The 20,736-nt window shown below is 38.9% G+C and overlaps 1 pseudogene; it reads left to right on the forward strand.

The window, feature by feature from the left end:
• The first annotated feature begins 2,643 nt into the window (after nt 1-2,643).
• Nucleotides 2,644-17,923, forward strand: LOC121141836 (annotated as a pseudogene).
• The last annotated feature ends 2,813 nt before the right edge of the window (nt 17,924-20,736 follow it).

Below are 20,736 nucleotides of genomic sequence, written 5' to 3' on the forward strand. Positions count from 1 at the left end.
TGAATACAGAAGCACAGACTGTATGAAACAATCACCACAGTCAAGCTAGTAAAGAAACTCATCATCTTGCAGTTTCCTTAAAAAATGTATTTATTTGTTTATTGTGGTGGGTGCATACCAATGCTTTGGCAGACCTCAAGTATAGCAGTGCAGTGTTAACTACGGTTCTGTGCTCTACAGGGGTCAGCAAAGGTGTCTGCCTTATAATTGCATGCTCTGACACACTGGCCAGCAGTTGCCTGGCCCCTCTTCTGATCTCCTGACACCTGCTAGTCTATTTGTTGTGTCCATGAGCTCTAGAACGTAGATTCTACACAAGACCATGGCCTGTGTCTCTTTCTGTGACTGATTTTCCTTAGTGTGCTCTCCCCTAGGAACCATGCAGACTCCATGCCCTTTTGTTGAGACAGCTTCTACTTGTGACTTAAAGGGAAAGGGACATTACTATACAGAAACATGATATTTTGTTTTGATCTTCATCTTATCACATGCCTCAAATGCCATGGGAGAAAAGGGATTCGATCTCTTTTTTACTGTGCTGTATTTTTTTTTTTTATTTATCTGTTTCCTTTGTGAGGGAGATGTTAAAGATTGAACAAAAGGCCTCATGCATGGTAGATAGGCACACTACCACTGAACTGGCCTCGGCCCCTCTCTTAAAGCTTAGAATTGACAAAGTTAAATAAGATTGCACAATAATAAACATGAAAAATTACTTTTTTGATCTACAACTACTGTAGAATGGTTGTTTGTTTACCTAAAAAAATTCTCAATGTTGTAATGTTTAACAGTAGGCCCTTTGAGGGAAGTAATTAAGGTGAGATGAGATAGTTAAAGTTGAACACACAAGATGGCATTAAGGCTCCCAGGAGAAGGGAAGGAGACTAGAACCCCTTTTCTATCACAAGATCTGACAGAGCATGAAAGTCCTCATCTGTGGTCCCTCACAGAAACCAAATTGACCCTGTCCTTGATATTGACATTCTCTTTTTCTTCCTAATTCTTTTTTTTATTAATTAAATTTACTCATTTATTTACATCTTGACTGGAGTTTCCCCTTCTCTCCCCCCTTTTCTTCCCCTTCCCTTCCCCCAATCTACTCCTCCTCTGTTTCTGTTCAGATAGGGGCAGGCCTCCCACATGTGTCAACAAAACATAACCTATCAAGTTGAGGTAAGACTAAACTCCTCCCCTAATATTAAGATGGGATATTGACATTCTTGTCTTCAATGTAACACATCTTAAACTAATATTTCACAGTGCATAATAATTGGCTAGTCAAGTTAATCAGTTTTAGGTTCCTCTTTTAAACTTTGGTTTAAAATCTCTTTAAAGTGATTTTTTTCCCCAAGAGAAATAACAGAAGTTTTTTTTCTCTATCCACATAGTAGAGTTGAAACATTCAATTCAATTCTCCCAAATTTCTTAGAGGCAGATAATACTGAAATTTTTAGTTAAAATCAATTTTTAGTCAGAATCCATACTAAAATAATGAGTTATTCTCATTTCAGGGAAAATCTGCAAAGGGAGAAAAATCTGAAATTTCCTCTTACATTCTTTATCTGGTACCTTATCAGCAAAATAGTTCTAGTCATGTAATTGAGGGGGAAGCTGCTATCGCACTGGCGATCATAAAAAGAAGTGACTAATAGCTGACTCTGTGCTTTTAACAGCTCACTCTTCCTGCTGGGCAAATGACCACAGGGTTAATGTCTCGCCTGTAAAATTGATTCCCCGTTCTCCACTCTCCTGCCCTATAGATATTGCAAGGTGAAGAGGTGTTATTGGTTGTTCATATTCTCCAACTTATAAGCCAAATTTGAAAACTGCTTTAGCTTCAACAATTTTAGGGTCATTTCCTATGGTCTATTAGCACACTAGAAAGAGCCGGAGCAAACCATCAAAACACATTCAGTACATCCTTGGGAGCTGGAAATTTATTTGGGGAAAGTAATGTGGAAACATGAATAATTGCACAGCAAACCTTCTTTACTGAAGTTATGAAATGGATTTCTACTCAGCAACATTGTCGCTTTCAAGTTATGGAAAGAAGAAAAATATACACGTTTCTGCTTTAGTGGTTTAGTGCTAATGTGAACACTCCTCTCTCTCTCTCTGAGTATGTCTCTGTGTGTGTGTGTGATGCTTGTTTTCTGCATTGGTTGTTTTCCTCTGTTGCTCTGAGTCCTACTGTCTTGAGTTGCAATCTCTCAATAAACAGGAAGTTGACCAGTTCAACTAAGCTGGTTGATCTCTTGGGTTTTACCAGTCAAGGCTCCCCACAGCACTGATGTTACACAGTCATGTCTGGCGTTTTACATGGATACCGGAATTAGAAATTATGCTTCAGAGCATTTTTCTTACAGAACAATCTCCCCACATCTACCTGTAATATTTTTGTCCCCATTTCCTTCTTTTTTTAATGCTAAACACTTTCTTTAATACTTAAGCATTAAATGATAAGTATTGTATTGATTGAAAACTCATTTAAAACATTATATTAGCATTTTGTTTGTCAGCTTTGTTTACGTGGTTCAACATGTATTGCTAGTGGGACTGTGTGAATGGTTCCATCAGTAAAGTGGTTTCTATGCACCCTGAGTGTGATCCCCAGTGCCCAGAACCCAGCACCCAGCACCCAGCATGCAGTGTCCACTTGGTTATGAGAAGGTAAGACAGGAGGATAGCTGAGGTTTGCTGGTCAACCAGGTTATCCTACTTAGTGAGCATCAGGGCCCAGTTAGATATTCAATCACTTTTTAAAAAAGTAAAATATTTAAAAAATACATAAATCAAGCTGGGTAGCTCCTAAGGAAGAAATATTTTGGAAATTATCCTCTGGTTTCCACATATGTTTGCATGACTGCCACTTGAACATGTGCACACGCGCACACGCACACACGCACTCGCGTGCTCTAGAGTGTTTATCAGTGTATTGCCAGCCTGGCCTGAGCTGCATAGGGAGAATTTGTCTTAAAACACAATACCAAATCTTACAGAGAGTTGTACTGAGTCACAGAATATGTTTAGACAGACACTGTCTCACTTCTGGGTTTTATAACTTTCTATGAAGATACTCTTAAACAAATTGGAGTGATCCCTATTTTTTGTGTGAAAAATAAAGATAATAGTTAACGCATGTGGGACTTCTGTAACATAAATCGAGTGGATTTAATTTCTTAAAGTGCTGTGCCTTATACATGATTGCTCCTAAAAGTCCTGTCCCTCTGACATGCTCATTGCAGGCTTGCAAATTGTTGTCGTGTCCTGATCTCCTCTGAGTGAGCAGGACAAACACAGACTAGAACGTGGTATCACCGAAATCAAAATAGGACATCAGGGATTTAAGCAGAATAGTCCCTTCCTTCTTTGGTATGGGTGAAAATAAATACCTTTTCAAGCTTATTTGTAACAAAAATTGACCTATAGTCTTTCCTGAATTCTTACTGGTGATGAAGAAGTAGTCCCTTTATTGAAATATTACCCTGGAGAGAGACTTACCCATTCTAGCAGTGTGGAATAAGAGCCACAGTGACGTTATGAATAACTCATCCTATTCTTGACATTAACAGACTCAGCCCTTCATTTATGATTTTGTCAGGAGTAAACTTACCAAAGCATTTTCAATTATTTGAGAATTCCATACAATGTATTTTGACTATGTTTGCCCTGAACTAACCAACTGACTTTTCTATATTCCTTAGCTTTCTCTCCTCTCTCCCTCCCCTCTCTTCTCTCTCTCTCCCCACCAACTCCAGTTTGTGCAGCCCAAACACTCGGGTGTAGAGCCACCCAGTGGAACATAGATTACCTACCAGGAGCTATACTTTTAATTAGTCAGAATTTCCTAAATTCCAAATAAATATTCACTGTTTTAGACTCTTTGTTTGATACATATTAACGTTTTTCTAATGTGGCTAGAGGATGAAGACACATTGATCCGAAGCTGGTAAAACCATGTAGTATACATCGTGTCCAAGGACGCCCCACCTGTGAGTAGGGCAAAAGGTGTCCACATAGCCGGGAGTCCTTGCGGGTACATAATTGAAGCCTAAAATTAGGTCTTCTCCACAAAGGCAAGCAGCACTAGGATATTCTCATGGTAGGTACAGTGTATATGAATCCAGCCACTGAAGAGGGAGACCAGTGTGGTACCCTGGTCTATTAGCCACTAACACAAATGATGCCTGGGTGCCTATGTTATCATCCAGGGAACAGAATGCTTGGCCACCAGAAGGCCACACTCAGAATCTCTAATGCACCTTCTCTACCTATTGGAACTTTTGAGATGTCACACCTTAGAATGTTGTGCTTTATTCTTTTGAGGATTTAAGCATGTAAATAAGACGTGTTTGCATTTTCCTTGCACATTAGTCTGTCTGCCCTGACAGTGAACATATTAAAGTCACCCAAGCGTGCAAGTCCAAAAAGAAATGTATTTTGAAATTGCCAACTCCAGCATTATGGCATTTGTCTTCTGCACATTATGGAACATTGCAAAAATCCAATTTCTAGAAATGTAAAATAGAGGCAATGATAATAGTCATATCATGGGACAGCATGGGGGGAAAATGATATGTGAAGGAGCGTTCCTTAAATGTAAAAGTTCTTTTAAATGTTAACTGCTGGAAGACTATAAATGTGTACAACGTGGGGATAAAGCTGAATGGTCATGAATGCCTTGACCTGATCCTCTCAATGAGCCATAAATAAATTATTTTATGCATCACATGGCTAAATATTATTTCCCAGCACCCAAGCACTTTAAATATCCATTGAAGCATACAATAGTATATACCATTCACTGCCAAACATATAAATACATGTTTTAATTTTCTTGTTTTATATATATTGCCCTGACTATTACCTAATAAACTAGCTCCTTGGTGCATTTTTATTGCATTTATTCATGCTGTATGTGGGTATGCATGAACACATGCGTATACACACGTGCACTTTGTGATTCCGTCAGTCCTCACCTTCTACCACGGGGGTCTGAACTGACAAATTGAGCTCAAGTTACCAGGCTTGACAGCAAGTACCTTTACTCTCTGGGAGCCATTGCACCGGCACTTTTAAAGCTTTTTTATCTCTCTCTGAGATACTCTTGTTGTGTGTGTTTGTGGTGTGTGTGGATGAGAGAGGGAGACACATTTGTGGAGTGGGTTCTCTCATTGCACCTTTACATGGGCTTCAAGGTTTGCGTTGGAAATGCCTTCATTCACTGCACCTTCTCATTGGCTCTCATCGAATTGCAAAAAAGCGTTCTCTTAGCCTGTGAGCCCTCTGGGTTATATGCGCTGGACTCCTAACCAGTGTCTGCTCTTTTTATACTAGCACACAGTGTGGTGGTTTGAAAAGAAAAGGGCCCCCAAAGGGAGTGGCACTATTAGGAGGGGTAGCCTTGTAAGAGTAGGTGTGACTTTGTTGAAGTGTGTCACTGTGGGGATGGGCTTTCAGGTTTCTTTTTCTCAAGCTTCCCTCAGACGTAGTACTCTGAGCTCCAGCATCAAATCTGACTGCACACCTCCATACTTCCCAACATGACCATGATGGACTGAACCTCTGAAGCTGTAGCCAGCCATCTCAATTAAATGTTTTTCTTTATAAGAATTGCCACGGCCTTGTTGTCTCTTCACAGCAATAGAAAACCCTAAGTTGAACCCATCCATTCAAATTAGATACACTGTATATTCCCACATGGTATTGGAATGTGACTATGTCTCTAGTTGTTTTGGAACATTTATTTGTTCAGCAATTTTCCTGGCATTTGGAAATAATTGATATTTGCTTTACTGCTTATAAACACAGCCCCTAAGGAGCCATTAAAAATTCACACTCTATAAGTTTGATAGCAGATCACACCCTTAAGTATTTGGGCCAGAATTTCCATCTTCTTAGATGATATCATCTAAGTCCACTTACATGAGGCGGTCCATAGTCATCTGCTAAAGACATTCAGGCAAATTATTTTTCCATAAAACTCAATCGATTCCTATGGTGCATCATGATATTAGGATGATGTCTTCATCTTTAATGCACCATTTGTAGCACACACAGTTTCCGTTGATAATCATTGCAAGCAAGTGGTTTATAATGCGGTAAAACATGTTAGGAATGAGAGAAAAAAATGTCCCAGTATGGTATAACGCTGTAAGCAGGAGAAAACAAAGAACGGGGTCTCACCATTCGTTTTCATCATTGGCTCTTCCGGGTCACAGTCTAAGCTGAAACCAAAGAACAAGGTCGAATGCTTTGAACATGCAACTCTCATCTGAAAGCAAGAAGAAAAAAAGCAGTCAGCTAGCATTTGGGTATGAATCCTAGGTATCCACAAGCATTGTTGTGTTAACTCATTCAGTTGAAGTTAGAACCAACAACAAAGAACAAGCCTGTATGCAGGTTGTCGTGCAAAAGGCATCATGGTAAACTGTCAGGGAAACCACTCCCACAGCATGAAAACTCATTCACTTCTATGTCAGCAGCTAGTGTTCATGTTCCTTTGTCACTGACAACAGACTAGGCAAACATGGTGATTGTACATTACAGTTGCTACATTTCATACTGCTTACTGTCCCTTTACAAAGTTCCTACATGACTCCATCTAATCTTTTGTCTATTTTCATCTCAGTTTAGTTATCAACCCTGACCATCTCCGTTCTTCTGGGCTCCACCAGTTCCTGGTTAATGCCTCTCAGACATACCATTCAAGGAACATCGGGAACCCACAATGAAGCTTTTATTGCTCAGAAGGGTTTTACAGTAGAAATTCAATGTATACCTGTCTCTACATGGCCTATCTAGTGATATCAAAACTTGAATTAGAGTCCTACCTTCTTGCCATGAAACCCTCCTGACTAGAGACAGCCTGTCAAATTACCCTAAGTCAACTTCTAAGCCTATGGTCTACAAATCAGTCCATTGCCTCCATCATACAAGTAGAAGAGTTTAGCCCCTTGCCTATCTACAGTATGGCATGAAGTTTTTATTTAATAAACTAACCTTGCATATACTTTGAACAGGAGCAGTTTCCCTTGACATCTTAGTTATTAACTTAGTGGTTGCACTTTTGAGTATGACAAATTGCTATTGGTATAACTTTGGTATTTTAGTTTGTTTTGCTTTTGTTATTCCTTTTAATTCTACAAAGGCAATCCATAAATCATAGTAAGGGCAGGATATTCGCAGAATCAGGAAAAAATGTACAACCTAATATACCTCTTAACATAGAATTACTATTCCTTATAGAAACCATTACTACATTTTAAAGTAGTTCAGAGGATGTTAAGGATCTATGACTTTATTCAGCTGAATAAAGCCATAATATGTTGACTTAAGAATCCCTCAGAATCAAGAAAGTAATTAAAGTTAATGGAAAATGACACCTTGTAGCTTAAAGTTACTTGCCTTAATATATTTCTCATTTTGCAGAGACACATTGGGAGATGCCTTACTCAATGATACAGGTATCTCTTCTCTCCTCTCTCTCTCTCTCTCTCTCTCTCTCTCTCTCTCTCTCTCTCTCTCTCTTATTTTTTTTTGAGACAGGGTTTCTCTGTGTAGTTTGGAGCCTATCCTGGTACTTGCTCTGTAGACCAGGCTGGTCTCAAACTCACATAGATCCACTTACCTCCTAAGTGCTGGGATTAAAGTCATGTACCATCACTGACCAGCTGATACAGGTATTTCTTAATCACCCCACATACTCACTATGAATCACAACACCTCTAGTCCTATTAACGCTGTACGAAGAGAAACAAACGAGATGTGGGGGTTCAGATAATAGTAGGTTACCAGCTGTTTAAATACAAATGGGACAGTAGCATGGTGTCCATCTGACACTGGGTAGTTTTGACAGACGTTTTTGTCTGTTGCTTGAGGCTGAGTTTCTTTGTGCAGGCCAGGCTGTCCTGGAACTAGCTTTGTAGACCAGGCTGGCCTTGAACTCAGAGATCTGTCTGCCTCTGCTTCCTGAGTGCTGGGATTAAAGGCATGTGCTATCACTGTCTGGCTGCTTTCTTTTAATTTTAAGACTTTTAAGTTGACTTTACTTGTTCAAACTTTTGTGGCCTTTTCCTCCTATGTGAGTTTCTCCAGTTTAAGATTTTCACAACGAAGCTCCCAAGTATCCTTTCCACATAGTATTGTACTTATGTTTCTGATTTCACTACTACTACTACTACTACTACTACTACTACTACTAATAATAATAATAATAATACAGGAGACAGTAGGGCACCATGGTCAAGAGCACAGTTTACCAGATCACACTGACTGGGTTTGTACCCAAGACCTATGTTTGCCCCTATAAGGCATTCTATTTTCCATACTTCTGGCAGGGCCAAGCTCTTCTGTGGGGTAAATGTGATTTACTAATCTTCATATTAATAACTGTAAATGTGTCTTCATTACTACATAATTAGGTTCCCTTTTTGAAAAAAATGGAGATGCTTTTCAGATTTTAGAAATTATATAGCACATAAACTATATGTTATTTAAAAATTCAAGGGTTATTTAAGATAACATCTTTGGTTTAAAAGTATTGATCAGTTGATCAGTTTCTGGTACAAAATACAGGCATTTGCACTGATGATAAAAAAGTAAAAATATGCATACTTTTCAGCGTTCTGAATCATTCATTTCTGCTTAAAGAGAATAAGTAATGTAATATTTTACTACCAATTTATTTTTAAAAATACACTTGATTTTCAGTGTTAATTTTGAAAGTTTTGGTGGAGGTTGTTGTTACTGTTTCTTTATTTTATCTCAGAAGAAAGTTCATTTACTCACTATGGCTTCAAATCCCACTGTAATCTGGCATTAGACTTTCTGTTTCTCATGTCTTCTCTTATACTTTCTTAATGATGGCTTTGAAACTCTTGGGTGATTTAGTATTTGTTTGCCTTCAGTATTGACTGAGACAAAGCAATAAAGTACCATCTGATATTAAATTCAGGTATCAGGCTGGCAAGTGTTATGTCAGTTTAACACAAGTTATAGTCATCAGAGAGGGGTCAACCTCGATTTAGAAAATGCCTCCATAAGATCAAGATGTAGGCCAGCCTGTCAGGCATTTTCTTAGTTAGTGACTTATTGGAGAAGGCTCAGACCATTGTGGGTTGTGCAGTCTCTGGGATATTGGTCCTAGAGTTCATAAGAAAGCAGGCTGAGGAAGTCAGGAAGAGCAAGCCAGTAAGCAGCATTCCTCTGTGGCCTCTGCATTAGCCTCTACCTCCAGGTTCCTTCCCTGTCCTAACTTCTTTAAATGATGAACAGCAATATAGAAGCATTATCCAAATGAACCCTTTCCTCTCCAAACTGAATATTTCATAGTGGTTCATCACACCAATAGCAAACTTGACTAAGACTGGAGTGGAACCAGAAATTGGAGGTCATCGTATAAGATGGCCATGGTAATCAATCTGATTGGGTCATTAACATAAGTAGCAGATGCACTTCTAGTTATTTCTGAGCACATTTCTTAAGAGGAATGACTAAGAAGATTCTACAATCCATGGAGGTGGAGTCTTCCAATGACATCACAGAGAAAATGTAGTCTAGGAGAAAGCAAAGTGTCCATGCTTGATTTTACTTTCTGATTCTGAAAGAGTGCATCTACCACTCATTTCTGCATTCTTCCCAGACATCCTACTCTACTCTCAAATGCTTTTCAGTGTGCATTCAAACCACTGAATATTAAGGGAACTCCCAGACTTTTAGCACAAGATTCGACTAGGTATACATTACTTGTTGAACTGAAAAGTCAACTGGTTCCTCTGCCTCTGCAGAGTGCAAGTGAATATTGTTGAGCTACTCCAGGCATATTGTATAAGTAAATAAAATAAAGTCTATTACTTTTGAGTATAATCAAAATATATTATTTATATTTGTACTTATAATATGAAATATATGCTGTATATATCATGTGATATAAAATATATTTGTAATATATGTTATATTATATATATATAGAGAGAGAAGTATATACCACACAATGCATATATAAATGATGCATATATTAAATATATATAAGCTGTTGATTTTGTTTCTCTAGAGAACCTTCACTAAGACATATATTATACTTGAGAGATTATATCAATGGTACAAAGACCAATGAAGATGTTATAAATTCATCAGAAATACAAAGCAAATAGTGTTGATATGGGTGAAATAAATGGCTTAAAGTACACTGAAGGTGTCATAAATTATAACAGAATAATTTAATTAGAGCCATACAAGAAATCTCCCAAGAAAACAATTCTCAGCATGCTTTAGCGGTATAAACAGTCTACAGTCCTAGTTTAGGGTTTTGAGTCAATGAAGCTGTCTTCTGTGGATATCTTCCAGATGTGCAGAATCACATGGATGACACAAGGTGACCAAGTGTGCTAGGATGCTGAGCATCAGAAGCAGGCTGGGGCGAGGTGATTCTGAGAAGAGAGCAGCTGACAAGTGCTGTTGTAAAACATTCAACTGTTGTTTTGGAGAAACTGAGAGAAAAAGGAAATATTGCTATATAATAAGCTCACCGATTTTCTTAATTATATTCTGTAACTCTTGAGCAACATCTATTCACTTTGACTTGTCTTGAACTGAGGACTCAGTATTGAAGAAGGAAGAACGGAGTTATTTTCTGACCAACTCTCCCATCTTATTGACTGTAACTCAGTTATGTGCTCTCACAGAGTAGATCTTAGAACAGAGTGATTCAATGATTTCACCAAGCCTGTGGTTGCATTGTGGTTAATACTTTACTCATCCACGGTTAAAAGAAGAAATGCATTTCCTTCAGTTGTCAATATACATTACTTACTAATACTGGCTGGAAAACTGTTATGGACTACCTTATTGAAATGACCATGTTCTAGATTAGAAGACAGAAGACAATGATGTGTAGGAATAAGAACTTATAACAGAGGAAGCATTTTTCATTGTGTGTTGTGAGTAGAAAGTAAGGAAAAGCTTAATGATTTCAGGGGACAACCATCCCAACGCACTTCTCAAATGCATTGCATGAGCATCCGATTTTCTTTAATAGTCCTTACCTCCTGAAATTTCTACTGCCTTCCAATAGCACTAGCATCTGGAGATAACATCATGAAACAATGGATATTCCAGATCAAAATGATAACATAGTTCTTCTTTATAAAAAATATGTGTAAACATCAACTCAAAATCTTCAGGAAGATTTTAAGAGGAAACCTAAGTATATTAAGAAAGAATTAATGATAACTAAATACAAAACCAGGACTTTGAAGATCACCCATGAGCAGGCTACAGAATTAAGGAATCACCCTCACAAGATTAAGGACCCAGCCACCAGCATAAGTGTGGTTAAATGGTCACCTGCTATTATCTGCAAAATGACCCTTGTATTTGGCAGCTCAAAGCCATGACTGAGTGCACAGGAAAATGACAAAAGAATGTTAAGCAGGTAGAAATGTGTCTAGAAAGGGATCATGAAGAGACAGTTGAAACATTGGTTACCTAATGCTAGAGAATCTGAGTTAGAAGAAAACAGTTATATAGTCACCAAGAAGGAGACCCCACTTAAGCTTCAGAACAGAAAAAGGTTGATAATGTTTATAAGGCTGGGGGAATTAAAACTATGAGAATGAAGTAAGTAGGCGGGGAAAGACAGAGCAGCAGAGGAAGACTTACTTTAGATGATGTCTTTGTCTGGAGTTTGGCTAGGGGCAGAGTGCAAGCATCACTTCAAAAGACAACTGTGATGATATCTTGCTTGCACAAATAATGCTTTCCAGGAGATCAAAGAATAGAGCTTGCCACTAGCTAACCATAGAGGTTTGGAGGTCTGTACAAGAAAACAGGAAGTGAGGTAGCTGGGTAGAAACAGGATATGGGCAGGGAGAAACATGAACTTGCTCTCTGGTCTGCTGAGAATCTAAGGAGGTAAGGTGTGGGGGTGGCTTGTTCCTTCTCTCTGATCTCTCAGCATTTTCCTCTATATCTGACTCTGGGTTTTTATTACTTAGACCAATTAAGAACTACATTTACAAACACCATTTGCAAGGAAGTGTGATTTTTGAAAATATATATTAATAACAAAGATAGTTAGGATTAGACATTTCAAACAAAGCATTTAAATAGAAAATTGGAAAATCCACTTTGAAAAATACAGCCTAGCATGAGATGTTTGGTGGAAGGGTTTATGAAAGCAAAAAGTGAAGAGAAAACAAAACTTCTCTTGAGGTTTGTATAGAAGAAAGAAAGAGAACAGAGATCCAATGACCACATCCTTCTCTTTAATGCACAGCTTGCTCACTGAATGATGTCCCCTCCCCATGTGACTTCATGTCATACCTGCAACCGTGTCATACATGTGTAATGAAAGACTAGTATGGGATCCATGAGAAGACTTTCAGACTAGTACTATTTTTAATTTAAATTAGAAACGATCTTATTTTACGTATCAATCCCAGTTCCATCTCCCTCCCATCTTCCCATGCCACCCACCAAATCCCCATCTCATCCCCCTTCTGCTCCCCAGGGACGGTGAGGCCTTCCATGGGACATTACCAAAGTCTGTCGTAGACCAATACTTGTTCACCAAAAGGCATCATAAAGTCATGAAAATATTGGGCAAAATTCCCTAATTTGTTAAAGGAACAAATCTAATATGCGACTTTCCCAGGCTTAAGGACACATACACGTGCACAGATACATTCATGGTAAATTGAATGTGTTGACATTCTGAGAGGTGTGCTTTCTAGTGTACTTAATAAAGAACTGGTATTCAGTGTTTAAGAGGTCCAAAATCTGTTACATTACCTCAACAAAATCTGTGTAACAAATTTCAGTTTCCTCGAAAATATAACTTTACCTATTCTCTAATTACTATTTATTGTTTCAAGAGTAGTGTTGGAAAGGCTTGATATTTGAAAACTGAATTAACTGGTAGTTCTTTTTAAGTATGAATTTTGAGAAATTATAAAATTTCTGGCATTAAAGCAGCTGTGGGATACTGCTAGAGAGCTAAGTAAGATAGCAACCCGGATAAGCCTCCATGAGAATCAGAAGTGAGAGTGCTATAATGTCATGATGAATTTGGGAAACTGTTACACACTGGTTCTGGCTGAGAATTTGATGGAAGGAAAATATCTAGCTAATACAGCAGGGATTCACATTTGTGACATGGTAGAAAGAAGCCATAATGCAGAGACTATTGGTCTATGAGGTTATATATGGACTTCTAGCCAAGCCAAATGACCACTCTTTCTAACTATGGTTTATCTAATCAGTTGTTTTGTGTAACAGAAAATTAAACAAGTAAATTCTCACACTCCAAAACTTTAAAAATTATTCTAAAATTTTACAGAACGTTACCCTAATTCCTACTTTCGCATCCATTTCTTATGTGACTTAGTGGTTCAGAAACCTATATTACTACTTATAATTAGCTTGGGATAACACAATTATGAAAAAAATCATCTTCACTTACTACTATGTTAAAGATTACTCTATGGTTGGTAAAATGGCATAGCAGGAAAAATTACCTTCTTAGCAAGCCCAAAGAACTGAGTTCAGAATACTGATTCTTACAAATTATCCTTTGGCCTCTACCTATCAACCGTGGTATGTGCACACCACTACATAAATTTGAACATTCAGAATAAAATGTAATAAAGCGTTTTGAAAAAAGATTACCTTAAAAGTAAAAAAATAAAATTGATTTCGCTATGCATACTTTTTTGGGGGATAAAAATGTCAGCTGTTTCCTAATAGGTACCAGGTTTGGGGTCAAAGATAAAGACTGACTCTGAACTTCCGCAGACTACATTGTTCTCACGTATGCCATCTTCCTGTAAGGTGAGATCCTACTAACATGCAGGACAGATTTCAGTAGGTGCCATTTTCATTTCATCCATTGCAAGGGTGTGTGTGTGTGTGTGTGTGTGTGTGTGTGTGTGTGTGTGTGTGTGTGCAGAGTTTATGTGTGTATGGTACTTCTCTGTGTGTATGTGTACAAACATTTGCACGTACGGTATATATGTGTAAATGTATGTATAAGCAAATCCAAATGAACTACTGATACAAGCTGTAAAAAGGATCACATCCTCATTTGGGCATAGAATGTATCTAGAAGCCAGAGGCAATCGGAATATTTCTGTCTTCACTCAATGTCTCTCCTTTACTTTTGAAGACAAAGATAGGTAAGTGTCGTAAATATCAGTCTTTTTATAGTCCTATTCAAAACAAATCCTAACTGGATAGAACATAGCTTATGTGCATCTAATTATCCTTGAAAGTGAGACTGAGTCATGGAACATAAATAATCATCTTCCAACAGACCAGATTGGTCCTTTGGAGTGATGACAGAGATATTGACCTCTCTGGGCCACATTGAAGAACCAGAACCAAGATAATTATCAATGAGCCCATACCCTGACCATGACTGCTTAAGGACACATGATTCCCATCTTCTATCCAAATTCCTCCTTTACGTACCTGAACCTCATGTCAGTGACACCAAAATACACTGCAACTCACAAGAGTTCTTATGGGTCTCACTTCTCAGTTCAACCACACTGAATAAATTGTCTCTCTCTGATTTTTTTTGTCGTTTCCCATCTCTGTATTAGTATGAGGATGGGTGGTTGAGCCTAGCTTCTTGGACGTGTTGAAGTCCAGAATTTCACCCTCTAAAATTCCAATATGCTGTGAAATAATCATCTTGTACACTCTAAAGATTTGTCACTCAAATTATAAAGGATGCTGACTGGCCAGCAGCTAGGCAGGAGAGGCAAGCCAGCTGCTGAGCAAGCAGGGTGTATAAAAATCAGGTAACAAGCCACGAGCCACATGGCAAAGTATAGATAGAAATATGGGTTAATTTATCTATAATAGTTAGCTAGTAACAAGCCTGAGCTATAGACTAAGCATGTATAAGCAATATTAAGCCTCCAAGTCAGTTATTCGCGAAGTAGCCTCGGGGTATTTGGGAAGAGGCAGACAGGAGGAATACTCTGTCTGTAGCAGTGTCATTGTCTCATGAAAACCTTCCTGTAGGCAAGGCCTCAGGAAGATGCATGTGGGGTAAAACTGTGAGTTGGAAGAAGAGGAACCACAAAGAGTGATAGAGAAAATGTACTTTCTAGTTGCCTCTATTCCTTTGTACATGTTTAATAGTCTGTCTCCAGTCCATTTCATTACGCCTGTGGATGTCTTCATTTTCAGCTCATGTTTTAGTCGGTCAGCACACGCACTGGTTATCCAATACCAAATGGTCACCCCTGAAAGCACAGATACAAGCAACACCACACAAGCTGAGCAGGTGATACTTAGGAGTGTTTTTGTATTTGCACATATGCATTTAACCACGTAACAACAATTAATGAAAAATGGGCCATAAACTGGAAAAGAACAAGGAAGAGTGCATGGGAGAATTTAGAGGGAAGAGAATGAGGAGAGAAATCATGTAATTATAATCCTAATGATTAAAAACAAAAAAAAAGACAAAAAGAGTAACACTGTTAGTCAAGAAATTGTAAGCAGTTAGCACACAAATACTCCACTGGAAGAAAAAAGAACTCCTCAGGAGATGAGGAAAGTGTGTCTATGAAACAAAGCAAAATGATCAAATCATATAAATACATGGCTTTTTGCTTCTCCATCTAAAAGATGTTTGAGCAGAAATTGGATATAATTATAGGCAGGGAGAAAGACACTATGAATTCCAGATTTGTTCTTTACATCACCAGTTTTTAGAGTGATAAGTATGATTTTAAGCGTTTAATGTGAGAGTAAATTTTAGGCTGCTTTGTCTGTCTAGAAGGATGAGCAGAAAGAGGAGCTCAGCAGGGAGGGAAACAAATCACTCTCTAAGGCGCCAAATTTCCCACTCCCAGCTGAGCTGGCAAAGATTAGCGGTATTATTAAAATTCAAGTTTTGATAGTACGTTTCATAGGTAGTCAGCTCAGTAATGGTGTGCCAGCATTTGTCCATTTGTCCTAGGAAGAAAAGTGTTTGCCAAAGAATTCTGTATGACCTGGAAAAACAATCTACTAACTCCACAGTGGATAAAACTTGGGTTGCCTAAGGAAGATAAGCTAAGCGAGAGGGCAAGTTGAGCACGGGCTGTAATAAGCATCACCATGGAAACTTCGAAGACTGAAAAATAAGGCAAAAGCAAAATAGGAGTCTGTGTCCTCAGTTGATGGAACTGGGGGCTTCACTGAAAAAAATTGATATAACAGATGGACTACAGATAGCATCAGATTGAACACAATCTTGTTTGAATACTTAATTGCTCATATTTTGCCAAAGTAACCTAAAACAAACTAGAGGAGTAGTGGCTGAGGGCATTTAAAGTGGAGTTAGGAGTCTGTTATTAATTCTCAGACCGTTCTCACTTGAAGCACTGAACTAGGGTGTCTACTTAAGTATACTACAAAATGTGTTGATCTTGAGTTGAGACAAGGTTATGGCCTAGATTTTTTTTTGATAGACTCAAACTTTTTCTAGTCGATGAACTAGATTCTTTCTCTCAATCTTCTAGGAGATGGACACCACATTTAATCCATTCTCACAGAACAACTTAACTTTAGCTGTCACCAACAATGCCTGACTAATAATTCACATTTGTCACATGACAGCCATTGCCCTGTAAGACCTTAAAAAAGCATTTTCAAGACTGTCTGAATCTCCATTCTCCCAGATTGCTCTCACAGGGAACTCCAAATATACCTAATTTTCTCTGCTCTCTGTCAACAGGTGGTTGGAGAAAGCAACACTTCCTCAGTCAATAAAGCATTGTGGTTTCTGCTGGCTTTAGAGTCAGACACACCTGAACTATGACCTGGATCAATGACTGCTTTGATCAGTTACTCAGAGAACATACAACTTCCTCAGGACTCTGTGACCTCATTCCTGAATTCTTACAACATTTTTATAACTTTTATATATTAAGATCATGGCAAAGATTAAATCAATGCCATATTTTAGATGTTTTCATCTAATAAAGATTTACTAAATTATATACTCAAAGTTCAGGGATGGTTTCTGATGACTGTTAAAGCTGGTAAGAACTATCCACAGTCATGGTCACGACACACATCATCAAAGTCAATGTAGAAAAGAGAGGGTGTACCATCCAGAACAATGCTGTGCAAACTAAAGGATGCCTTATTTTGGGGGGAAAATATGGAGAGAGAAGCCAAGTGGCTGCTATAAATCAAGAGTGATTAAACTGAAATCAAGGCACCTTCACTGTTAAGTTTATAATTATAAGGGAAGTTAGTTGGTTATTTAATGAAATGCAAGCAAGGGAAGGGGCAGGTTCTATGACGCTGCAGCACATACAGCATAGGAAAGGTCTACGAGCATCGAGATTGTAGGGACATTAGAGCGCCCTGCCTGCTGAAACTCACCTGAACACATACTCCTCTGAATACGTCCAACACTACTTCCATGGGAAGTTCTCTTCTTGCTTCTGTGGTGGGTTACTTACCCTATGCCTAACTCTTATGGGTCTTTATATCCCTACCTCCTATTTCAGAGCACTAACTTCTACTCTCCCAGGACCTGCCCTCTGGGCTCCTCTCTCCACAGCGGCTAGGCTATCGTCAGAGCTGCTTCCGGCCCATCGGATGCCAGACTTCCCACGAGGTGCACAGCTCCTGCCAGCGGCCCTGCTACAGCTCCAGGGTCTCCAGCCTCTGCAGCCCCTGTAGGACCACATATGCTGGCTCTCAGGGCTTCGGGTCCAGCAGCTGTCTCTCTCTGGGCTATGGGTCTAGAGGCTCTTTCTCACTGAGCTGTGGATCCAGCGGCTTGAGACCCCAGGGCTTCTCTTCACTGGGCTATGGATCTGGATTCTGCCACCCATCCTGTGTTCCCTATAGAACCTGCCAGTCTCCTTGCTACCGACCAAGCTGCGGCACTGGGTCTGGATTCCACTGATCATCTTACTAATTTCCAATCTTGCCATGTTACCTTCCTCTGACCGGGAAGAATTATCCTCTCCTTCCCTGATGGCCAATTTCTCACTTACTCTCTGACCCCAGATGTTGGCTGATGGGTAGCCTTTGAGAAATTGGCTGACGAATTCATTCAAAGTTAAAGCTGCATTGCACGTGAAATTTTGTGTTGAATTTTCTTTGCAAATTCTGTGAAAATTTGAATTTTCATGTTTTATGGTTACAGGCATGCTTAGCTGTGCTTGTTATTTTTTTGTTTTTTTTTTGTGAATTAGCATTTAGTTGTTTTACATAAGGGATATGACTATCAGATATGCAACAGGAATTTAAAGACAGGGTTCAGAACTTTATGAAGTTGTAGAATTGAACAAACCTTCAGGGGTCTCAGGAAGTTTTCTTTCTCAAATTTCAGACAGTAAGAGTGTGTTGTTTGACTCTATACATTTCTGTTAATTCCACCTTGTTGGGGAAGTCCTGTGCATTTGTCAATAAAGTACTGTCTGGCCAATGGGGAATCTAGATAGGAGGGACTAGGAGTCCAGGAGGACTCTGGGTAGGAGAAACACAGAGAGTTCGAGATGTAACCGCATGGGTAGGAAGCCCGGAACTATTCTCCGGTAAGAGACATACTTAGATTAACAATTATGGGGTAATTACTTAAAGCAGAGCTAGCCAGTAAGAGACAAGCAAGGCCAACAGCTTCATAATGAATACAGCCTCCTGTGTGTTTATTTGGGACTGATACGGCTCTAGAACCAGGCTGGCAGGAAAGCGGCTCTGGAACCAGGCTGGCGGAACGGCTCCTTCTCAAAGATAAAGCTTCTCTTAACACCACCTAATTCACAGGAATTAGTTCTTTTCAGAACACAGCTCTTCAAATATATACTAGCAAGTGTATCCTAGCTGAGTCAGTGAGGGTTCTATTTGGAATGCTGAGAACAAGAAAACTTTGTAGAGCCAAGTGTGTATTCTTAGAACTCAGGAGATTAAGGCAGAAGAATGGTGAGTTTGAGGACAGATTGGGCTACAAGAGCATGAAACAGGAACCATAGTAAAGCCATACAAAACAAAACAAAACATCCTAAGCAGTTAGATCTAGATGGATGTCATGGGTGTGCAGGTCCACCTCCCCCCTCATACTCCTCCTGTTCCTCTTTTGCTTCCTCATCCTCCTCCTCTCCTTCTACTGTCTTTTATTTACTTATTTTTCTCTCCCTTTTGCCCTCTATCCTAGCTGTCCCAATTTTTTGAATCTGGTATAACTAACTTGTGTTTGAACCAAGATTATTTCAGGAAACAAAATCTCTTTTTTTAATGTTTCTTTTTTATTTACTACTCAACTCTTTATTAAACAAATCACAGTGACATACATCTTTACACAGTGTAAACAAATATTTCTCAGCTATTAACTATTCTTGGCATATGTTCCCTCTTCCATAAATTAAAAAGTAATGTACCAGCTATTTAAGATGCATGTAACCCAATGCTCTCAAAGATATTCTTTGGGGAACAAATGGTACTGCTTGTGACTACTTTTGCACTTATATTCATTTTAAGGTTTGTTTTGTTTTAATTGTGTGTGTGTGTGTGTGTGTGTGTGTGTGTGTGTTTATGAGCAAATGAGTACAGTACCTGAGAGTGGCATCAGATCCTGTTGGAACTGTAGTTACACGCCGTTGTGAGCGTCCAAATATGGATGCTAGGAGCTGAATTCACATCTCTGTAGGGGCAGAACAATCTGTTAACCATGAAGCCATTTCTCCTGTCCCTACTTTTGTATCCTAAATAGTTTATTTATCTCTAGACACAGATAAAGCTAGCATGAAAACATATCTCTAATAATCATCATAATTTTGAAGTGCCCCAGAGCCTAAAATCATTTTTTTTCAGGCATCACAGTGATGGAGATGGTGGCAGGGTATTCCCCTTGTTTCATGTATGGCAATTTTTAATTCTTCTTTCAGAAAATTCCTGTGATGTAGAGCAACATATAATGAGGGAAACAGGCTCATCTATTCTCAAATGCTGCCATCAAATACTAGATTATTTACTATATACTAGTGGGGTTTTACCCACATCCACGGAAACTGATAGTGCACAGACTATAATTTCTGGTTTTACATGAACATGGAATTGATCACCTTAATTGAAAGTAAGGACTTCTTTAGGTGCTGGACATATCAAGATGGCGCCCAGTAGCCCTGCCAGCCCTGTGGCATCACCATAAAGGAAAGGTGTAGAGTGGATCAGCTAGAGAACAATGTGTCGGCTGCTAATCCAGACTCTGTTCTTGCAATACACACGCAGGCAAAGAGCCATGTCCAAAGATGCTGAAACATCAGTGCCAGCAGCCACATCTTGGGTCTCTGGGAGGACTGTTGCCGCATTGCTGAGCAATGACGCCATGCCAAAGTCTTTCTAATGGGAGGAAAGGGCTAGAGTTCATTTACGTCATTAGTGGAATAACATTAAAGGAGGAAGAAGAGGTTCAGGGAAGTTAGTTCTAGGGAAGAATATGGGGCAATTCTGACAATTTGATAATTTTGCACCTTCCCTTTACTGAACAAGTTACATGAAGTGTAGCATATCATGTCACAGGGTGGATACACCAGGGAGAACCAACAACACAGCAGAATTAGTAATAACCATTCAAATAGTTATCCCCAGAGAAGTAGGGACAAGCTTGGATTCCATTTTTCATGGAAATGAAAAGCACAGCCCAACTCTCAAAAGAAAATGAATGGAACATGAAAAAAATGTAGACACAAATAACACCCTAAATATTAAAAAAATGCT

The sequence above is a fragment of the Mesocricetus auratus genome, unplaced genomic scaffold (assembly GCF_017639785.1).
Source record: "Mesocricetus auratus isolate SY011 unplaced genomic scaffold, BCM_Maur_2.0 Super-Scaffold_100008, whole genome shotgun sequence".
Taxonomy (NCBI): domain Eukaryota; kingdom Metazoa; phylum Chordata; class Mammalia; order Rodentia; family Cricetidae; genus Mesocricetus; species Mesocricetus auratus.